Source organism: Rhipicephalus sanguineus, chromosome 5 (assembly GCF_013339695.2).
Source record: "Rhipicephalus sanguineus isolate Rsan-2018 chromosome 5, BIME_Rsan_1.4, whole genome shotgun sequence".
Lineage (NCBI taxonomy): Eukaryota > Metazoa > Arthropoda > Arachnida > Ixodida > Ixodidae > Rhipicephalus > Rhipicephalus sanguineus.
This window is the reverse complement of record NC_051180.1, coordinates 132,647,982-132,669,526: the sequence shown is the minus strand read 5'-3', so window position 1 is coordinate 132,669,526 and position 21,545 is coordinate 132,647,982. Positions and strand designations below refer to the sequence as shown.

The 21,545-nt window shown below is 43.2% G+C and overlaps 1 long non-coding RNA gene across 1 annotated transcript; it reads left to right on the top strand.

Annotated features, from left to right (window-relative positions):
- The first annotated feature begins 235 nt into the window (after positions 1 to 235).
- Positions 236 to 5,023, top strand: LOC125758563 (uncharacterized). The gene is made up of 2 exons (XR_007416224.1): positions 236 to 373; positions 4,900 to 5,023. It is a non-coding gene; the product is annotated as an uncharacterized LOC125758563 (long non-coding RNA).
- The last annotated feature ends 16,522 nt before the right edge of the window (positions 5,024 to 21,545 follow it).

Genomic DNA, 21,545 nt, shown 5'->3' with positions numbered 1-21,545 from the left:
GCATCGGGCTGGATTAGGAAACGATATAATGGCGAAATATAGCCGCTTGCTCTTTGCTTATACTTGTCTCAGTTTCTTGTCTCGTATGCTTTGACAATGACCAGGTGTCGTGTTGGATGCTACTAATTGGTTATGAGCTATACATAGACAAAGCCGCGGCTTTTGGATGCTTTCTAAACAGCTACCTTATGGGGAGAGAAAACTTAATTTGGGTTATGTGAGGCATGCTAAAAAAAGTCGACTTGTTTCTGATGTTTTTGTTTTCCTGGCAGACATTCTACACGAACTTGCCCAAAGGCGGAAGGAAGGCACGCACAGATGGACGCACAGAAATCATGGGGCTGCCGTAGAAGCTGTGAATGAGCATTAACCTGTGAGTATGTGTCTTAAACATTTTGCAGAAGCCTTTTATTTTGGCTGAACATTCTTATCGATGCTTTGTATTGTCTGATTTGTAGTGCAATATTGTTACACCTTTGCTTTCACAACAGAGCTCTTTACTCTGCTACAAGGCCCAAAAACTTCGACCTAGATGACCAAATTGCGGCAGCCAGTTGTTTCCACAATTAATGCATTAGTGTAAAAAAACGCAATAGACGGAGCACAAGAAAAAGGAAGACACAAACAGTGCTGTGCTCGTGTGCTCAGTCTTCTGCACTGCTTTGTTTACGCTCTGTCATACCAACACACACAAGCATCCATTTTAGCTTATGTAGTAGTCCAGCTCATACACTTGGCAACGTTCTCCAACGGCAGCATTACCGGATATCTGGCTTGTGAACTCAATCTAAAGTGCATGCCTGTTCGTGTAGACTTGTGTGCATCCACCATTGAGATGGAAATGCAGCTGTGTTTTAATATTTTAGCCAGTATAGCTCGTGAATGGAATTTGGAGCTGTGACAGCAACACTTTTATAGGGGGCGAGTTACTAAATTATTGTAGACTTGTGTGCATCCACCATTGAGATGGAAATTCAGCTGTGTTTTAATATTTTAGCCAGTATAGCTGGTGAATGGAATTTGGAGCTGTGACAGCAACACTTTTAGAGGGGGCGAGTTACTAAATTATTGTGTATTTCTCGATGTTTGCATGTTATAAAAACATAGCTGGTTAAAATTAGTCCAGATTTTACGCTATTTCTTAACATATGACCTTCCGTACTGTTCGAAGGCATTGAACCATATGAAATGCTTTGTGCCTTTGTGTGTGTGCCGAAGGTTAGGAGTCATTATACTAGAGATAGATAAAAATAGGTCAGAGGTTAAAGTAAATTTTTCGCAATCAACTTCTTGTGGGCAGTTATTCAGAGCAGGGTTTTGAAGTAATTTAGCAATACAAGCAGATTAGTGCTTCATTTTAGTGTCTGACAGTGCACACTGTTTTATTTTAGTACCTATTTGGGTCATTTCATGCCAGTGTGCCAGGTCGTTTTTTGACCATTTCCAATATTTTGTAAAACTGGTGCTGTTATGTTTCAGTGTGGGAAGTAGTCATTCAACCGTTATTTTCGGGGAAAAAATTGCATGATGCAGCAAAGACCTTTCAAACTTCGCATGCAGAAATGAAGCTGTGTCAGGCAAATTAATTGACACATGGTTATTGCGTCGAGCTATTACTACAAAGCATTTGTTTCTTTAACATAGTCACCAATCTTTCATGACTTTGATAGTCGAATTTATTTCGATTTCAATTTATGCTATTTGCAGTCGTGAGGAAACATTGCAAAATGCACCATTTTTAAGTACATTGTAAAAAAGACTGAATGTTTTATGTGAAATATATTCACAGTATGCGTTCAGTGCATATACCAAGGGTTGAAAATGCTGCTGGCAAAAAGAAGCAAAAATGTCTTCAAAATTGGCACTTGGAAGAAGTAGTGTTTGAACCCATATTGCGGGCTCTCTTTCACTGTGTAGCAATCCCAGCTAAAATGTTGCCTACACATCATAGTGTGCTTTCCTCGTGCGATAATTTAGACAAAGTTTTTAAGGTGTAATATTATCTTCAAGCGAAAAATAATTTTTTCAAATGAAAAATAACAAGGCTGTGGGAAGTTTCTTGGAGCTTTGCCTTCACTGCACAGCACATCATTGTTCTTGCATGGTATTTCAGACAGAAGTATTGCTTAAATCTGCAACATTTAGACTTGCACTATATGAGCACAGGGGCACCCGCGTGAATCTTGTGCCAATGTGCTGTGCAGCGAAGGTCAAGGAACGAGACTCTGTGCAGGCTAGGGATTATTCACTTCAGTAAATTTTTCCTTGCTTACAACCAAGCAGTATATATTTTTTAAATGGAATATAAATTGCTAGCAAAGTATACCACACAATAATGTCTTGGCGACATTTCTGTTTGGAATGCTACATAGCAAAAGCTAAGCTGCAATATGGGTCAAAAGCTATTTTTTCCGACTGTTACAGTTTGGGTGGAACATTTCTGATTATTTTGTTTTCATAGTAGTTTTATGACAAAGTGGATATCTATTTACTTATTTATTTATTACTTGACAATACTGCTGACACCAGTAAGCAGTATTGCAAAGTGGGCTACAGTGATAAGTTACATATAAAATGATCTTGCTAAGCAAAAACAGGAGCATAACATATACAAAACACAAGATAAACCAAGAACATCTAACAACCGTCTTAAGGAAAATGACAAGGTAACAGCACAAAATACAAAGGGAATGAACTTTAGAAATAAACCTTCGGTATTCCATAAGAAAGAATTAGTCTTTCTCCTGATAAATGTTAACATTAGAACTTCAGCATTTTGCAGTGTTTCCTTACGGCTGAAAAAATGTAACTTGAAATGCAAATTAGTAAACCATTTTAGCCATGAAACACTGCCATCTTCAGATTAAAGAAAGAAATATTCTGCATTAAAACGGGAACAAACAGCGCTGGACACGGGACGAAGAACAATAGACGATGGTGCTGTCGCCTTCGTCTACCTTTTTTTCCGTCCCGTGCCCAGCGCTGTTTCTTCCCGTTGTAATCATGTACTAACCAGCCCAGTTAGGTGCTCTCCTGAAATATTTTGCTCTAATTGCTCAAACAATAACTTTGTATAAGTTATCTTGCATGACGCAGTTTCACATCTGTAGATGGATGGATGCTATGTGTGTTCCCTTTAAAGCGAAGCATTGACATGCAAGTGGCCAAGCTCAATTTTTGAATTGGCTTAATGCCTTTCCTACCTGAATTAAATTTCTTTCCTTAAAAAAACTTATAATAGGTAGCTTATTTTTCGGCATTGTACATAAGGACCCTGCAAGTTTGTTTTTGGCTGTTCTCGCTGCTTTTCCACTACCAATCCTCCATCTGTCTTTTACTGATTTCTCTTGTGGATGTGTTAATCTTTATCAAGCTTTCTCTAAGCCTAGGGCTTCATGAGAGCTAGTTCCCAACACGCACATGGGTGGACATTTTTACATTTATTTAAAAGGTGGTCCGTCATTTCCATATCTCTCTCATAACCAGTGCATGTGACGCCTACTTACTGGATCTCACTTTATGACTGCATATTCTAAGACAAGATTAACTCGCTTCAGACATTGCACTAGCTTATCATATGCTTCCCTCCTTACTTCGTCCTTATTCTTGCGATAGTTACTCAGAGCTTTTCATTTTTAGTATTTGCTATCCATTAAATCATCTCCACCTCTCTGACATTGCACCTAACGCTTATCGTGCATAAAGTTTAATGCATGCTCTCAGCATCACGAAATTTCGTCCTGGAAATTATCACTTGACTACAGGTATGATGTTTTTAGCAGCATGATCTTTTTCAACAGCAAAGGAGTTCGTTAAAAAACCACCTTTTATACTTAAAATGGGGATGACTAATTCCATACCTTGTTTATTAAAGTTAACCTCTTTCAATTTCCTTACACTTGTTCTTCGTGTTGTGCTTGCCTCATGGTTTGCACTCTTTATGAATCTGGTATATTTAAAGAGTTGAATAGCCAGTCACCTGCTTATGACACTGCAGCTTAAGTATTGCACCCACTATCATTACCATAGTAGCATTTGGTACAGTAGAGGTTTGTAATGAATGTAAGGAGATGTACAGCTCATGAAATAATTGTTGAACAACGAATGTTGTTGGAGCTAGTGATTCAACAAGAGGACTCCTCTTTAGAGGGGCAACGAATTGCATCAAGGTTGCTGCAACAACTTAGACATATCAATTTGTTGAAACATTGGCTCCAACAACACGCTTTGTTCAATGGTTTGACATTCATTCAAGCTGCCATCTTCAGCTCAACTTTTGTCGCGTTAAGATCTACAGGATATACAACTGTCATGTTGTTTTCTGATAGAATTCAAGAGCTATTGACAGCAAGCCTTGCTTCTCAATTTAATTCTCATCCTTTACGTTTACGCTTTAATCTTTGTCATCTTCAGCCTTATTATATGTGCACTGCAGCAGTAGCCCTTCGCAGTGGTCTACAATTTGCCTCGCCTTGTGCGAGCTGATTCCATTTTACACATGCGCAGTTCTTCATTTCTTCACCCACATAATTCTCGGCCTTCTCGGTGGCATTAAGTACAAAAATTGTAACTGTTAAGACTTTTGCTTCAACATCACGACAATAATTGAATAGAATTGGTAATGCACGTAAATAAATACTCTTGCAGTTAGAACGTAGTGTGTTTAACCCTGAATTCTTGTGTACTATAGCAATAAGTTTTCGTGAAATCATGCTGCTTGTTCTTCATATGATCAGAACGAGTCCAGAAGTATCTGCAAAATACCGTTTCTGCTTTTTTGATTTCTGAAACAGTGATGCTAAGGGAGGCCATGTGCACATGCACCATGGCAATGTTTAAATGTGTATAAATTCTGAACATTGCTGTTGCTCTAGGTGTTTTCTTTCACTTCCTTTTCAGACGTACAGAAAGGAGCGAAGTGGAGATGTCCATGGGCCGTGCACACAGTTTCATAAGCAAGCTTGCAACACTTTTGACAAATATGTTCCTGAATACATCTGCCAAAGTGGCATTTAAAGAAGCATGTAGTAGTGTACTTCACTGTTTATTTGGCATGAAGCAGCAGGTATGCTTCCGTCATCAGCAAGTTCACACAGTACAGTGCATCTACACATGGCATGCTACCCCCACATCTACCAGCTCGGGATGTGTAGCTTGGTTGTAAAATGTTTACTTTGACTTAACACAACAATTATTAACAAAATGACATGAAAGTTTTGCCACCTATGCAGGCGACATTCTCAATATGCGCTGCCAAATATAAGCGGAGTTTGACCAGTCCATTAGTCGCACATTTCCTTGTAAGCATCTCGTAGAGGGCTGCTGTTGTTGTTGCAAGCCAATGCGCCGTGATGAATGAACCATGATTCCAAGATTTTTCTTTTCCTCCGGCCTTTGTACACGAGGTAGCATCGTCGAATTGATTAGGTCAAAGTTATGCCTTGTCATTCAGCAGCGTTCAACAAGCTCCGTTTTAGAACATGTTGCATTGGTGGTTTTCACAACATCCTCTTTGTGTTCTTTAACCTTCGATTACCTTCTTCAACCCATTTCACCTATGCAAGTTGTGTCGCAATCCCCATATTGTACTTCGTAGATGATCCCGCTCTAATCTTCGGCGGTGTTTGTGTATACCTTGTCCTTAGGACATGTGTTCACAACGCCCAAAGACCGCACACCTGCGGATGATTAGAGCAGGGTACTCTACAGAGTACGTTGTGGGGTTCACGACACCACTTACATCGGCGAATCGGGCAGGAAAATGCCAAAGACGTTCAAAGAACACAAAGTGGGAATGTTGCTAAAGCCACCCATGGAGCGCATTTTAAGACAGCTTGTTGAATACTGCTAGACGACAGGTTATAGCTTCAACTTTAACAATGCGACGATGCTGGCTCAGGAACGAAGGTGGAGGAAAACTATTGGAATTATGGTTCATGCGTCAGGAAGCATCTGCTTGAAACAACAACCACAGACCCATACCGAATGTGTACGTGGACGTATGTGGCTAGTGGACTGGTCGACCTCCGCTCAATTGTTGCCAGCGTATACTGAGACTGCCACCTGCATAGGTGGCAAAGCTTCTATGGGATTTTATGGTGCAGTTGTGGTACAAAACCATTATTTTGCATTAAGGCAAATGGGCCGTATTATATTGGACAGTACGGGCAGACCTTTCTTTAGTATCTTAACGTAGGAGGTACGTAAGAAGACCTTCTTTGAAGGAAATTGTTTTATTCTGGTCACGGAACAGTGTTCTCATTCAAACAAAGGGACGGAGTGCTTTGTTTTATCTGTGGTAACGAAAGCACTTCGTAAGAAGACTCCTTTTTAGAGAAATCGTTTAATTCGGATCGCGGAAAAGTGCTCGGCACCGCTATACCTTCAGCTTTGTCCGTGTTTAGGGGCCAGATTTTTTGCAGTGTACCTACTGCGTCTCCTTTCTCGCTCCCTCTATCTTTATTCCTCTTTATTCCCTTTCTCTTTGTCTCGATATTTCTTTGTTTTCTTTTTTGTCTCTTTCTTTCTCTTTCTGTCTTGCTCTCTGTTTTTTCCATCTCTTTTTCGTGTCTGTTTCTCTCTCTCTCTCTCCTTCCATGTCTTTCTCTGTCCGTCTTTTTACATCTGCATTCCCTTTATTTCTCTTTATTTTCTCCGTGTTTTTCTTTCTAATGCTTTCTTTCTCTCTTTCTTTTTCATTTCTTCGTCTCTCTCTTTCGTTCTCTTTCTATCTCTTACACGTGTTTCACCTGCTCTATTTCGCCTAGTAGAGTTCTCATTCAACGCTCGCACCTGCTGTACTCGGTAGTGGGGCTTGCTCAATTTCTATGGCGCATAGTTACCTGCGGAGTTTCGCACGACGGATCAGAAGTTACCGATTGCTAAAGCGTTTCGTGGTAAAATATATTACAGTTTGCGTTCCACATTTATTTATTGGTTTCTCCAGCCTGCAGGAGACGTTGCGTATGCATCACAGAAAGTCGTGGAAACATAGCACCGCATGGCCCTTTCCTTGTGTTAATCCGAATGAGCTAATTAATGTGAACATGGCTGATCTTTCTGAAAGTGACTACCACCTACATTGCTGTACAAATTACACAATCATTTCAAGATTATAACGTTTCTACTAGTAAGACGGCATTCTTTTTCAACAAGAAAAAGCGGAAGGTCGTTTTCAGACACTTATTTATTAAATACATGCGCATAGTTTGGATTGGTGGTCCACGTTCTTAGGAGAGCGCGTTGAAGTTACACAGATTTCCTCTTGCGTAAGCGCGCAAACCCTCGATCGCGGTATAAACATTCGTCTGATACGTGCAGTGAATGGGACCGAAGCACTGGGGATATAGAGTCACGCGAACAATTTCCGTGAAGACTTTGCGTCAAAATAAAATACTTGTGTGACAACGCCACCCTACATAATGCCGACACCGAGCAGCGGAAAACAAATGCAGACTTCGAATCGACTTTTGAACAGCGTCCCGCTGAATTTGATTTGTGTCTATTCTATCAGCAACGCGGCCACGCAGGGGAACCTTCGATAATGAAGCGATCTTTATTCGACGCGAGACTAATTGTAAGTTCTCTTGTAAATGTTCTCTGTACTAATCATATTTGAAGCATTACGCCGTCATAATAATTCTTGTTAGAATTACTTCTTTGACAATTGCTGATTGTGGCTAATTTCGCCAATATAAACGAATAATTCATGCGCTACACGCTTTTCTGAGCTGGATATTATAACTTTCTAATAATAATAATAATAATAATAATAATAATAATAATAATAATAATAATAATAATAATAATAATAATAATAATAATAATAATAATATTTAATACCCAGAACAATTTCGGAGGTTTTACGTGCTGAAACCACGATATGACTATGAGTTACACCGTAGTGGAGGACTCCCGATTAAATTTGGCTTCCTCCGATTCCGGGAATCAAACCAGCCCCCTCGAGCATAGCAGCGCGACAAATTATAACATTATTACTGGAATATTTGTTATATTAGTTGGGGTGCAGCTCCTGTTTGTCTATGTATTCCTTCCTTGAGAGCAACTAGATGTGGCTCTGAACACACGTTTTGTAAAGGTTTGCGATTTATACTTTCTATCAAGTACACCTACCGTGTATATTTGCGTACTACCAGCAACAGCTAATGTATTGCTGGGTTAACGATTGTAGATCTCGGCTGGTGCTGGCTGATGATGAGTTAAAGGAGTACTGACACAAAAATTTAACTTCTTTTTTCTGTCGCAATACTTAACTAACTACCCGTTTATCCCTGCTGAAAACATGGTTTCCTCGATCGCATGACGGTTATTTATGTGGGGAGGCTTTTATAGAGCCCTGTCACACGTTCGGTTTCTGAGAGCACTGAGCGAGGCGGGACCTAGAGGGGTCTTCATGTAAAGATAGCTGGGTACCTGAGCACAAAAAAACAGCGTGCACATAAGCACCATGTTGACAACTCTTTTCAACGAAGGCTGTTGCTGTAATCCCCTCTGGGATGTTTTAAATATGCGTGGCCCCCGAACAATTCAGTGCCAAGGCAAGGACGTCAGCCTTTGTACTCCCGTACAAGTTCAGAAAGGAGGTGCTCCCTTTTTCCGTTGGTGAGGAGTGCTAGAAGAGAGCACTCACAAGCAGCAACACAGCCAACACAAACTCGTGAAGCAGCTGGGTATTGGTCGTTTACGATAAAACCAAGTTGGTGCCGATGTCGTGAGGTGGCGTGTTTTGCGTGTAATTTCGTGACAGGCAATGTAAAGGTGATTATAAATATATTCTGACCTATGTTATCCGCTTATATTTTGTACAAGATGCGCATGAGTCCACACGAGTATATCCAATAAGTTATCTCGCCTACAAAATTTTGTGTCAGCACTGCTTTAAAGTTAGCCAATGTGGGTCATAGATGGCAAAGTATGGGCAAATGTCGGTCAATGGAAAGGTGTAAAATTACTTGCAAATGTTGGCTACTTTGCAAATTTCGGCCAGTAGAAAAAGGCAAAATACTGGCAAATGTAGGATAGTGGAAAGATGGGCAAATATCGCTTAGTGGAAAGGCGGCAAATTATCGGTGTATGAGGGTTAGAGAAAATATCGCAAATATCAGCAGACTCCGGTTAGTGCAAACATGGCAACATATTGGAAAATGTTGGTTAGTGAAAATATGGCAAATATCGGCAAATATGAGTTGTGGAAACATGGCAAATTATAACCAAAAGTCGGTTAGTGCAAATTTGGCGCAGTATTGGCAAATGTCGGTTAATGAAAAATGGCAGAGTATACGCAAACATCGGTTAGTGGAAAACGGCAAACTTTTCCCAAATGTCGGTTAGTGCTAACATGGCAAACTATGGGCATGTTTCGGTTGGTAGAATTACTGCAAAGTATTAGCATTGCTGAATGTTGATTAGTGGTGTAAAATAATGAGCAGGGGTGGTTAAATTACTGTAAGTGTCCGCCAGTCACTGTTAATCTGGGCTATCCTTCCTTACAAAAGCAACCTTTTTTCCATTCTATACAAGTTTTCTTCCAGGAAATGTGTAGTTATCTTGTTTTAAATGGGATGCATTTCTTAGCAAACTTCTGCGACTTTGAATCTATCTATCTATCTATCTATCTATCTATCTATCTATCTATCTATCTATCTATCTATCTATCTATCTATCTATCTATCTATCTATCTATCTATCTATCTATCTATCTATCTATCTATCTATCTATCTATCTATCTATCTATCTATCTATCTATCTATCTATCTATCTATCTATCTAGACGCCTACGACTTTGTGCTCTCCTGGCCGTTTCGTTAATGGGATGTATACCGAAATTGTTTCATTCGCAGGCTAAAAAACGAAGAACTCATACCAATAAAACGAGACACCGAAAGTGCAGAAACACAGCCGAAACAAGAAGTGTTAGGAAGCAATGAAACATAAGAAGCCCCTAAGGAAGCTTATACAGTATTCAGAAACTTGCATGCAAAACTTCCATGTCACCTGCCAATTTTAATGTTAAAGAGTTTCGGTGCGTGCATCATACAATCTTTACGCGAAGGAAACAGGTGCGCGCGTTCGTCCTGCTTTGTATATTTCAAACTGCCGTGTAACATACGAGTTTACATTTCATGATACGTGTTTCGAACAACGCTTACGAGAGCATTTATTTGTTGTTTTACAGTTAGAGACAGCCTTAACATCACGTTGCCGCTTCGTGTTACTTCTATTTCATCTGCCTCCTGCCTGGCAGCCGTTTTCGAACTAAAGGTCACGGTTAAACGAACGAGCTGTATTTCTAACAAAGCTATATAGCAGAAGGATAGCACATATCTTGTTGACCTTGAGCCACATCGCGGGGCTCACGGTCAAGAATTATAATAAGAAGATAATAATAATAATAATAATAATAATAATAATAATAATAATAATAATAATAATAATAATAATAATAATAATAATAATAATAATAATAATAATAATAATAATAATATAAAACAAATATAGATTGTTGTACACATCCAGAAGGAGTATAAAGACACGTGCCTATTTCTGCGGAAATTTGTGAGAAATGGCCCGGGAGGGCCGGTTAGAGCGATGTGGTTACATGGTAACAACATAACATTTCTTTGGTAACGCACAGATGAATCCAATATACAAATGCTTGTTCACAGACAATACATAGAAGAAAAAAACGCAAGAAGTGAAAAAGCATATATTGCCTAGAAATTGCCTATAAAAAATGTAAATTTATAAATTGCAGATTAATTTCAACAGCGTTAATGAGCTCACGGAAGAGAACTCTCTTGCTGACCCACAAAAAAATCTAGGAATATAGCCTATACACTTTGATCCGCTTCGCAATATCGGGTAGAAGAACAGGGTGCGTTAAAACGCGTTTTTGTTTTCTCACCACCGACGAGCAAAGTACACCACTTTCAAGTCGTCCCTCCAACTCCAATATGAATTGCACTGTGCAGCGCAGAAAAAAATTCTTTGGCGCGTCGTTTAACATGTTCTTGTTTGCTAATTTCCATTGTCCATTTCAACAATGCGCCTGTGCAGCTCGTTGGCGCATACCTGCGCCTGCCTTCAATAAAATTAGTTGAGAGTTTGCGCCTGCGCTTGTCTTCCTTTGTGTTGTCCTGGTCTCTTGCGCTATTAACGGTGAATATAATGTTAAAATATCAACTAGCCCGACATTACACTCTGTTATAAAAATTACCGGTGCTTGTTCAACGAAACCGAGAAGAAATTATCGATATAACAATGTAAAAGTTTCATGTGAGCGCAAAGTCGCTTTTCCTTTAATGCGTGCCGTTTCTAGCGCTCACAATGGCGGTGCACAACACCTCACAATATATTCCCGAAATTTACGCCTGAATAGCAAAAAAAAAACGGCAGGAAGTGGAAATTGGAAGCTTGCGATAAAAAAAATCCGTAAACAGGGGCTGGGTGCTCGAGCCGACGTTTCGACAAGTGGACTTGTCTTCTTCAAGGCTCCAAGAGGACAAGTTCACTGTCGAAACGTCGGTTCGAACACCCACCCCCTGTTTACGGATTTTTTCATCCTGAATAACATGTATGAGAACGACCGCTGTTCCAAATAAGCTACAAACAAACACTCGCAACGCCGCTTCTCCTCACCCTCCCTCTTCGATCGATTATTTGTGCTTGCACATGTGTGCCCCGAAGGCCTTGCGTTCGACTGCTGTAATCGCAAGGCAGGCTGAAGCTCTACCAAGTTCCTTAAATTGGCTAGCTATAACAATGCACCTGATAACATAGGCTGAAATGTTCGTCTTTTCACGCGCCACCTTGGGCGCTTCTTGGAAGAGCCATCCCGCAGTCTTTCATTAGGAATATAAGAACCAGAGGTATCCAGTCTTAATAGGACGAGTTCTTCAACTGTTTCTCACAGATGTGACCGGGAGCTCTGGGAATATACGGCTTTGAGAGACACAAAAATGACAATGAAATAACACGGAGTGTCGCGCTGAGCTGCTCAACATTTGCGTGCTGCCTCGCATCATGCCTTGAAACCAACGGGGATATCTCTTTTTCCTCCTTCGGGCCCTTTATTGCGAGCCCATTGCGAGGTGTGAGGAAAGCCCCTTCGGGTAGTCTTTGTTGGCGCCTTTTTGCTGACGTCCAATAACCTTGCCGTGATTCCCAACTCCCCCTTTCCATCCACCTCTTATCCTCTAATATCTGACATTACTTGCACACCGATAGCTCATACGCTGCTCGTATACGCTTATTTCGTATTTCATCACTGGTTCTCGCCTAAAGCACGTCGTTATACTCGTATGGCAGACAATCGCCGCACTTCGACTAGTTTCTGCACCTCCCCGCATGGTGGTGGCGACGGTGGTCGTGGGACGACCACCACCGTCACACAACTACCGCGGGCGAAGTTGTATAATACCGCTATTGACCGCCACGCAGAGGGATCGCGATGAGTGGCTGCTGACGGCAACCTCTCCACTCCCGGCATGGTAATTACAAAGCGTATGCAGATATCCCGGACCAATCGATTCGCCACGCGCCCGACGTACTGACTGTGTTGCAAAGCTCTCGCTATGTGTATGTCTCCTCTGGATCACTTGCCCAAGCCGCCGACGACAACGGCGCGTTCCGAAAGAGTCGATGCTAGTGGAATTGATCCTGCAGTGCATCTTCTGTCTCTCTTCTGCATGCCCGGTTTTTCAGACGCTACGTATAAGCTTGCAGCGCACAGTTTACCCCACAGGGTGTCCAGAATTATCCAGAATTATCCAGAATTGCTTGGTGGAGATTATTGCAGCAGCCTAAGGCTCAGAACAAGGACAAGGTAGCAGGAGTGGGGAGGGGGCCGAGGGAGGAACTGGGACTCCCTGAAGTTGCGTTGACTGCCAACGAATTCGATGAGCTTCTGCTCGGGCCAAGTATGGTTGCGTATACATGACCCTGTGGTGAAGCAGTGCAGGGCTGCAGGCTGTTTGAATGACACGGCCGTGGGCGAAGTGGCACCTATCATAGCATTAAGAACGGAGGCGCTTGGAACGAATACCGAAGCCTGGCGGATAAAATATGACCTCGTATGCTTAGAACGACACTAAGCGGGAAAGAAAAGAGGATTAGAAATGGAAGTAAATTGCTCAAGGGAATAAATCTTTAACGGCAGTTAGAGAGCAGTAAGAAAGCTAACAACAGAGGAAGGTCATTCAGGCAATGTAGGGCACCCATTCAGAGAGGAAATCATGAGCTAAAGAATCAATGCACCCTTACAATGCTTTCCAATAGAAAACAAGCCACTAGATAATGAACGCAACCGCTGTGAAAGAAGACGAAAAAACAGCATATCTGCGCAGCTCAGATATAGGCTTCCAGACGTGGGCAGTTCAGCACGCCTGTGAGGCGGATTTGAGGCAGGCTTTTGACGTTTTAAGCCTGGGCTGGGTGAAACGTCGCCGGACGTTCAACAAACTTATATCCACGCATCCAGTGAGCTGCTCCGTATATTACATTGTTTGGCTTTCAGACAAGCGAAGGCATTCATGTAATTACAAGTCACTATAGTGCGTTTGTCATGCATGTATGTACATTCTGGTTTATATCATGCTAATGATGCGACCGCGATGGCTTGAGGACGTTTGCATCATGCCAATTGTGTTATTCATTTGATGTTATGACACAGATGACATGCATGTCGCGTTCATGTTCGTTATAAACGGACGTCATTCAATGCCCACTTTAGTATACAGCAAGGTAATAGAGCGACCACTGTGACATGATGATTGTACCTTGTCGTGTACGCCAGGATGTATGAGACATTCATATCATCACCTGTCGTATATGCTCTTCGTACACACATGCCATGCCATGCTAATTTTCGCATATAGAAAGTTAGTGAAACGGCCGTGAAAGCACTAAGACCGTATCATGTAAATAGCAGTGCACATCACACGATATTCGTGCCATAACATGTCATTCATGTTCGTCACAGCCTCACGTCAATTCACGCCAATGTCCCTATATATCAACTTAAAGAAACTGCCTTCAGAGCACCGGGTGCGCCTAATGTAAGTGACGACGTACATTATATACAGATCATATTATTCATTTTATGGCCTGTCATTAATATTCGTCATACAATGACATCACGCTAAACCAGTTTTGGTGTACACCAAGTGAGCGAAACGGCTGCGAGAGCACCAAAACCGTTTCATGTATATGATGAGGCGTGCATTACATGATTTTCATGCTGCGACTTAAAATTTGTCTTCTTCATACACATCGCATTATGCCGTGCCAATTTTCGCAGATATCAAGTTGACGAGGTGTCCGCGAGAGCACGGTGACCGTGGCATGTAAGTCATCACGTACATGATATGCATGAAATCATTTTTATGACATCTGTTGTTATTTGTTATTCTTCGTCATACACTCATGTTATGCCATGACAATTGTGGTACATATCAATTAGTGAAACAGCCACGATATTATGGCCTGCCATTCGTCTTGTTCATACAATCATGTCAAGCCGTACCATGCGAACGAAATGACCACAACATCAGCAGATAGATAGATAGATAGATAGATAGATAGATAGATAGATAGATAGATAGATAGATAGATAGATAGATAGATAGATAGATAGATAGATAGATAGATAGATAGATAGATAGATAGATAGATAGATAGATAGATAGATAGATAGATAGATAGATAGATACGCTTAAAGTGCCTTTGGATTCCTGGTGGGCAAAGAAATTTGCGCGGCAACACCTGGTCCGACTGAAAGCGGTATATCATTTGCTTTTATTTTTCATAACAGCAGAAATGAAGCGTGCGTTTGAGAAAAACGCGGACGAATAATGCTAAATTTTATGGAAATGGTCATCTGCATGAATGCGTATGTGAAAAGCGTGCGCTCCGTGAGGCCTTTTTTAATTGTAGATTCGTTGTTTGTTGGGGATGTTTTAACTACCCTTAAATGAAACTTGAGCTGCCCGTATTTTAGTGTTATTTTCAAACTTTTTCAAGCGAAGTTTGGTATGAGTTACAGATTTCGGTGGCGGCAGCGGCGTTGTACGTGAAAGACGCGGCAACGGCGAGTGTACAGAAATGCGGCTCCTGAAGGTGCCCCGGTGCGATTGCACATTTGTATGCGCCGCTTTATAATAATTTTTGCCCTCTAGATTGTGGGCTTGTCGGCGATCACCCGCTTCTAATATGACAATCTGATCTTGTATCTATGCAACTTGTCATTTAACATTACCACATTTCATTGCGCCTGGATAAAAATGCATGACGGACGTTGTTTCCTGTAGACTGATGTGTTGGGCGGCTTAAAACATGGAAGAAGGTCCAATTTCCAGCATGAAGAAAGCAAAATTTTAGCATTGTGCAACGCGTTGAAAAAGAAGCAACAAAAGTTGTAAGTCAGGCCGCTCTTTCTTCCTCCATCTTCCCGGTAGAGCAAGGGCTGCTAAAACTTTTATGCCATTCAAACAATGCTTTGATATGGCTGGTGGCGGATATCGCATAGTCTTTCGGGAGAGGAAGAGGATGGACTTTCTTTTATGAAAGCTGGAAAGTATTACTTGGAAGCACATGATACCCTACTATACTCCAGGTGGCCGCATTCATGAGAGGACGTTGGTACACAACTTTCGTCGACTTATCGAAACGTCGGCTCTAGCACCCACTTCCTGTTTAATTGAGCGTCTTATATTACACTATCCCGCGTTTGTTACGCAGCAGGCTTTGCTGATTAAGGAATATAAATTCCTCGGATTTAAGTGCGCGACCATTGACGATGACCTCTTTCCGAGAGGTTGTGTATCTCGACACGACCAGGCCCATCGAGCTCTGCTGACCCTTATGGGCCAAGCGGATCTTGCCACCCGCTTATAAGTGTTTGTTTTTCTTTGTGTGTGTGTGTTTACCTATTTTTATCCAAGTCTTCGTCAATTTTTTCGTTTACTCTCCTATCTTCTTTCCTCTTTCTCTCCTCCTAACTTCCTTTCCTCTGTCTCCTCCCTCCTCCCGAAAGAGTAGGCAAGCGTTGTGCCCCTATAGGTTGGCAGTTGCCAGCTTGCTCTCTCGCTCTTTTCTCTGTGTCCTTGTGTGTCTATGTGTGCAAATCAAATAAATAAATAAATTATTTTCGCCAAAATCGGCCTCTGTGTAACTCCCGAAGAGCAACAACGTTCAACAAAGTCACGATCATTCCACAAAATAACCGTAATGTTAGCGAAAGTGAAAATTCCAAAAAATGGCCGGGAACGCTGTGACTCGCCGGCGACGGCATATCTTTCACTTCATCGGCGCCGGCTCGGGACATTCTAAGAGCACCCTCGGTAATAAAATTGCAGATATACAGACCACTAAGAAGCGTCACTGAAGAGAACTTCTCCGTAATGTATATAAATACTAGGCCAAGTCTCCGTCTAGTTTATAACATTGCTCACTTTTTGCACTGCAAGCAGGGCGAGGTAATAGCATAAAGAAAATTCCGAGTGCCGGTGCCCTTTTGCTCCGCTCAATCACTCTCTCTTTTCAATGCTCCTCTTCTATCTGTTTCAGTTTCGTTTTCAGTACGCCTGCATGCTTGGAGACGTGAAGCGATGCGTCTTCTCTAGCAGACAGCAACTCTAGCATTCATTGCCAGCGCGCGCGCCTTTCTTTCTGCCCGATACCCTTTGCCATGCGTGTAACCAAGCGCGAGCGGGGGATGCCATCCGCGCAGGCTAGCTGGCGGACCCCGCGCATGACGCTCAGGAGGCAGACGTTGCTGACGTCACAGGGCTAGCGTGACGTCACGACGGGCTTTCCTCTCCACGCTCTCGCCTTTCCCATCCACCAGTACGAGAGAGAATGAAGTGGAGCTCGCATGCACTGTGCTGAAAGGAAAAAAAAAACGAAGGGGTTCTTACTCTTCGTACTTCTCTTCACTGATCTGGCCCGTCCGTCGCGCCCTCACTTCCTCAATTTGCGCTGTCGGCACGAGAGGGCGTCTCTCGAGGTCGCTCGCTCTGTTGCTACGGCCAACCTCGGCGCTCATCGAACCAAGGGTCCGAACCCCGTTCCGACTCTAATTGCTCCCAAGGCGAACCAAAGGAATTTGGGCTCTGCCTGCAAGTGGGGCTCCAACAAAAACATCGCACTTGCGTATTGTTCCTTGTTCGCAGAACCTCGTGCTTCCTTTTGCTCCTTTTTCCGCGTCCGCGTTTTTTCCCTATGTCATGTGCGCGCAAGGCCCGAGCTCATGCCTCACTCACTCAAATGGTGAAAAAGGCTGTTGCATCGCCCTGCAGCACCTCCTCCCTTTACTTTCTTTCTGTATTCGACAATCCTCCGCTCTAGCTCCTCGACCACTACGCGTCTTCCAACTTCCGAGCATTATTTCTCTATTCCCGTGACTGCGCTCCCCTCCTCGCAGATTTCACTCCCCTGACTTCTCCAGCCGTCGTCCCAAGCGACACGGAGTGGAGAGGTGTGCTACGGGGAGCCCGACATACTCTCTTCGTTGCGCTTGTAGCGATTGGACGACATTGAATGTAGCGAGCGGCGACCTTGAAGAGGGGTTTCCGAAAATTGAAACGTTGCGTAACAGGACAATCTGTAGTAGCGCGCGCGCGCTATGCAGGTCTACTTCTTTCGTCGCAACAGAGCTCCCGTTTCTATTTAAGCGGTCGCAGGCGTTTCTCCCCTCATACGCTATGCGCGATACATGATAACGGAACACAGAATTTAATCAGCAGTTTGCAGTAATTATTGATTTAGGACACCACAATCACGAGAAGCGCCTTCCATCTGGATCGAGGCGAACAGGGCTCCAACTGCCACGATCACAACCAGCCCCATTGCATAAGTTTCAAAGAGGAGGAGCCCATCGCGTCTGAAAAAAAAAGCTTCAAAAAAGAATCGCTCGACGCCTACTGGCCCCGATCGGGGTTTAAATAGCTGTCTCATTGGGATAATTATGTCGTTGACCTTGACAATCTCAGACCAGGTAATGAACACCGTAATGAAACAGCCGACTGTTTGCAACGTTAAAACACAGACAAACCTCTCAGCAATTCTAGTTTAGTAGTCTTATTAGTAGAAGTATACTCTGACAAAGCACCGCCCCACCACCTCCCTTCCTCCCACAAAACCTCAGTAATGCTATTCATATCTTTCCTTCGCGCAGCCATAACCGGATGTCAAAATCATGCTGCGTCAGCACGAATGTTCGTGCCATATAACACCTCTAAGACACTATGCAATGCCCATTACATGTATGTGGCATGTGTCCTCGATTTTCCTCTCATCCCTTTTATTGTGGTTTGTGATTTGTACATCTGTGTTATTTTAACAGCGAAGCTTGAACGCAGCCGTAATTTGTGCGACCTATCCTGTGTGACCTAACCCGTGCGGCTGCCTATCAGGTATTTTCCCCAGAAATTGGGTAAGAAGAGGGAAGAAATATTACAGAAGGAAAGGCAGGGAGGTTAACCAGTTGGGCATATCCCAGTACTCACCACTGGTCCACTAAAATGAAGGAGGCAACAGTTAGCCCGACAAACGGTCATGTGCCACGAAAATTTGTGCGGCCGTGGGGCGTTAAAGCCGAACAATTATAATTATTAAATTTGTGCGGCCTATCAGAAAACTATCATCATCGTGAACGGGTGTGCGTCCCAGAAATTGGGTAAATCCCACTACTCACCATTGGTAAACTAAAAAGAAAGAAGGCAACAGTTACCCAACACTAGGGAACGGGAAAGGCAACGGCGGCTGCGAGAAGAACCCGAAGCGATGGAAGGCCTATGACAACGATGACCTGCCCGTACATCTAGGAGGGGTGCGAACGCTTGGTTTCAGCACGAGTTTCTGCCTCCGGAGTTTGGACATCTCTGTCGTGTCTGTGCCTGTCTGTGATTTAACTCGAACTTCTCTGCGCTGAGAATCAACGAAGAAACAACGTAGCATCACCTAGCTAAAGGCCAGGAACGACCTAGAAGCGACCTAGAAACAGCCCTTGTGACCTAGCTAAGGCCTACTAAGAACCTAGAAAAAACCCGATTATTCTTCACAATCGCCCTGTTTCGCTGTGTCAAGCGTTGGACGGCTGTGCAAGCTTCGGCAATTTTCCAGCGAAAGCTGTTATGAGATCACAACAACGGCCGTTTTCGGCGCCCCAGTTGCCCGCCGCCGCTGCCGCCGGTGTCCATAAACGCTATCGCGCGAAATAAGAAAAAGAGGAAATAAGAAAAAAATATCCAGGATGGAACGGGGTTCGATCCTGAGCCCTCTGCGTGGGAGCCCAGTATTCTGCCTCGGAGCCTTGCCGGTGCTTGAAGCTGCTTTGCAAAAAGACCCTACACATGCTTCATGTCGGGAAGGAACCACATTAAGATATGTAATATAGCGTGGTAGAGACCGAGAAATATAATTCGGAAAGGCAGTGAGGTTCACCAGAACGCAACTATCTGGTTTGCTACCCTGCATTGGGGAAGGCGTAAGGGGAGTAAAGAAGAGAGGAATGGGATAGGGAGGGAGGGAGGGAGGGAGGGAGGGAGGGAGGGAGGGAAGCGCAGGCACGCACACACACACACACACACACACACACACACACACACACACACACACACACACACACACACACACACCACACACACACACACACACAAACGCGCGCGCGCGCGCGCGCGCGAGTGTCACAGTCGTTCAACGAGGCCAGTCGCTCGCAGAAACTTCAACAGCGCCTTCGTTGGTTTCTGGCGTGAAGCTCGATCTTTCCGACATTGCAAGATTGACTGCTCAGAAAACAGCTGGTCGTCGAGGCAAGCAAACACTGCTGAGAGGGACTGAGAGCGTGGTAGAAGAGTAAAGTAACAACCAGGCGTCACACACTGCGAATTCCGTAATGAGCCGGCACAAAATGCAAATTGCGCAACGAATGGGTTGGTAATTGATTCCAACCCATTACAAAGGGCTCTGCAATAATTCTTCATCGTCATCCGACACAGCATCAACAAAGTTCACAGAAGGCCTTCCAGGTGTTTAGAGAGTACCACGGTTCTCCGCAGATTGACGAAAAATGGCATAGTGGCAGCTCCCCTACGTCACGAAAAATATGATGGTTGTGCACCAGGGGCGTAGCCAAGGGGGGGGGGGTTCAAACCCCCCCCCGAAATTTTTCAGTTTTGCTTTCGTATATAGGCACGCACACATACAAACGCACGCACGAACATACATAACGTATGGTTGAACCCCCCCCCCCCATCCGAAAAAAATTTCTGGTTACGCCCCTGTTGTGCACTTCTGTTGGTTGCCAAAAAAGCCCACAAGGCCCCCATGATCTATTTCCTCAGGGTCTCAATAAAGTTCTTTCGCTCTCTCTCTCTCTTTCTCACGTGAGCGTATGCTTATAGCGTGGTGGGAGAGCGAAATAACGACCGGGCGTCACACAATGCGAATTACGTAACGAGTGGGTCGCTTAAAGCTTCCAACCCATTACAAAGGGCTCCACCATAATTCTTGGGGGTCCACCAAAGGGCTCCACCATAAAGGGCTCCACCATAATAGATGTGTAGCTGGTACCTCGCTTCTATGACGAATAATGGCGTAGTGGGTACCTTGCTGGCGTACTTGTATTAGTAGCCCCAAGAGGGTTTATATGACTGTGCTGCGGTTTCTATGTAGGCCTAGTGTTTTTTTTATGTGCAATAAGCACGCGAGCTTACCTCTATTATTTCGTGCATTTCATGCGCTTGCGCGCATATGTGCATATTTTTCAGTGATTGTCGTTTCTAATGTGTTTCCCAGCATCGTTTGCAGCTACGTCTTGTGTGCTACCCATATTCCAAACTCAACATAATCGGGGATACGCTGACTTGTTATGCGTTGTATTTTGCGGTGTCGTACGTGTCATTCCCCCGATCTCTAATGAAACACTCCCGCCATTGCTCATTCTTGCTTGTTTTATTGAGTCGATTAATTAATCAATCTTCTACCATTTGCAAACCAGAGAGAGGGATAGAGCGAGACAGACAATGAACATTTATGGACTACCCAGAAAATAGGTCCGGATTACGAAGCTTCAGGAAAGCGTCCTCAGCGCAGCAGGTATTTTACCTAAATCTGCTTGTTAGTCATGCTGTACAATGTCGGTGCCTTGATGGCGACATTAACGCATCCACTCGATAACATTGCTGTAGAGCCATGACATCACATAAACCCACAAACTGAAAATTTAGTCCAATGCATATCGAACCGTCCTTCATTCAAAATGCAGAAAAAAACAATTACTGTTGCCTCTCGAAGCGTGGCAGTAATGCAATAAGCATCATCATAAAACAGCGCGCACACACCATACACACACACACACACACACACACACACACACACACACACACACATATATATATATATATATGTGTGTGTGTGTGTATATATATATATATATATATGTGTGTGTGTGTGTATATATATATATATATATATATATATATATATATATATATATATATATATGTTGGGACCTAGAAAAGAAGAG